Genomic DNA, 2,372 nt, shown 5'->3' with positions numbered 1-2,372 from the left:
CTACCAAAGCTTAATCACCACGGCAACTGAGCGGCACAGTTTGGTCGCAGGGGCAGCCTGTTGAGTCCTGCCCGGCGGGAGTGTGTGTGTCCTGATACCTCTGGAGTACATGCCCTCTGCGCACGCGCCCGGGCCCAGGGTCGACTGACGGGGGGGCGACTGGGACCCTCTAGGACTTTCCGGCACCCTCTAGTGGCGGTACTGGGCATGCGCCCCACCGCCGAGTGCGAGGCGTGGGTATGGAAAACAGTCATTGACTATGCAGCACGACAATCCTATAAAAAGGGGAAACCAGCGGCGACCACGAGGCGTATTCTGGAACGTTCCAGCACCGGGTTCGAAGTTACAGCAGATACACGGACCGCACCGACCGACGGACCGGAAGGACGGCAAAAGGGACGGACCGCCGCAGATCCGTGGTGGTATCTGTTGCAACACTGTCGTGCTCGTTCTCTCTCTTTCCCTTTCTCACTTTTTTCTTTTTTTTTTCTCCTTTTCGCTCGCGTATTTATTGTTGGACAAATAAAGTGATTTGGCACTTGACTTAATTTGGCTCCCGAGAATGTAAAAGGAACCTAGTCACGCTAAAATATTGGAGTCAATCAGAAGTTAAACCCAACCTCCCAGAATTATCTGAGGTCGTTGGAAAGCAAGGGGGTTTAACCTCTGCCAACTTGTTCATCCCAACAGTGGATCATGACATTTGAAATTGGCGTAGTCGGCAGGATTCTCAGAGAACAGAAAGTGCAATCTTAACGTGTAACCTCTTGGGGGTGAATAGGGGCAATTTGGAATGTTAAGGTGTGGCCCCGTCAGGATGATACAGCCCCGTTGTGTTAAATAAGATGGCCGCTCAGTAGGCAGTGGGCTGCCCACGATTGCGTCCCTTCACCAGTGGAAGGGATAAATACACTATATGATCTTTTGGCGGCACACCGATCTCGTCCCTCACCCCAGGGACAAGGTTGGGCGAAAAGCCATTGGTTTCAACCACAGTGTGTAGTAGACAGGATAAGGGAGCTGCAGAAAGAAGCGAAGGTTAGATCGGGGAAAGGAAAAGCTGTGATTTGTGCAGTATTGGGAGCAAGTCTGGCAGTGGCAATTGAAGATAAGAAACAGAGGCTTTGTCAAGCCAACACCGTAATAGACCCACTGCAGGTGGCCATAAGGTCACTGCAGGAACAACTGAAGGAAAATAAGCAGTTGTTGGAGGAGGAGAGAAATCTATATTCCGCATTAAAGGAAGAATTGGGGAGTCAATTCTTGAGGGAAGCGGATGCAGTGGCGGAGGTAGTCTCCCCCTTGGTGGGACTTGCAGAAGGCAAGGGAAACTGTAGAAAGCTTCCCTCACGTGTGGCCACTGGTTAAAACAGAGCACTTTTGTGAGGACAATAACGATGACCGTCCTCAAGTTCTCACCAAAGAAGTCCCATTTACAGCAACTGAACTAGCAAAGTTGAGAAAGGACTTGGTGAGAGCTCCAAGGGAATCGGAGACAGAATATGTGTGGAGAGTGTCCCTGTCAGCGGGATGGAATTTTGTGGTCAGAGAAAGAAGCAGAAGGATAGTGGGGTCTGGGTGTGTTCCTAACTACAGGTAATCACCGATCCCCATGGTCATTAACTCAGAGGGCTGCATATTGGGCTGGGGGGCTGAACCCTTTAGAGGGGGGATTCCCTTGCCCTAACAGGTACGGTGGCTCAGTTAGTGGAAAGTGTGCAGAAGGCGGCCTGTGTCCAAATGATGGAGGATCGGGAGCTCAAGCCTAACCAGAGTTCCCCGATGACGATGCCGGTGGACCTGGAGGGGATGACTCCGCTGATGCAGGGACTCTCTGATTCCCTGAAACCCATTGGGATCCAATTACAGGGGAAAATTCAAAACACCTCTGAGGTAGAAAGAACCACGGCTGCTCTAGAAGGGCTAACAACCCCCGACCATTGGTGGTCGGGAAGGACTGTGTGGACGTGGGGGGAGGCAGCGCAGGAGTTAATGAATTTTGGGAGACGATACGGCCCTGCTGGTGGAGCGTTCCAGAAAAAACAAAACTAGGGTCGTACGGTCTGCTGAGCAAGTAAACAGTCTGCAGCTGACAACAGGGAAGGACCAAGACTTGAAGCCACTCTGGGGCAATTATTCGGGGAGAGAGAAACCCCTAAGCTGACAGGGGTTTTGGCATTTTGGGAATTCAGAAGGGTATTCCACGAGACCTGATGGATGAACTCCCGACCCCAAAATTGGAAAAGCTTGCACAGAAATGGTCAGGGAGGAAAGCCGCTCTCGAGCCGGTTCCCGATGCTCCACACCTGATTGACATCGAGAGGGAGCCGACTGGGGAAAAGGTGGGAAACTAGAACCTCCGTTCCCTGAAG

At 51.9% G+C, this 2,372-nt stretch overlaps 1 pseudogene; it reads left to right on the top strand.

Annotated features, from left to right (window-relative positions):
- The first annotated feature begins 207 nt into the window (after positions 1 to 207).
- LOC142055473 (uncharacterized) lies at positions 208 to 2,098 on the top strand (annotated as a pseudogene).
- The last annotated feature ends 274 nt before the right edge of the window (positions 2,099 to 2,372 follow it).

The sequence above is a fragment of the Phalacrocorax aristotelis genome, chromosome 3, assembly GCF_949628215.1.
Source record: "Phalacrocorax aristotelis chromosome 3, bGulAri2.1, whole genome shotgun sequence".
NCBI classification, from domain to species: Eukaryota; Metazoa; Chordata; class Aves; order Suliformes; family Phalacrocoracidae; genus Phalacrocorax; species Phalacrocorax aristotelis.
Note: the sequence above shows the minus strand (reverse complement) of the source record. Positions and strands in the feature narration are given on the sequence as shown.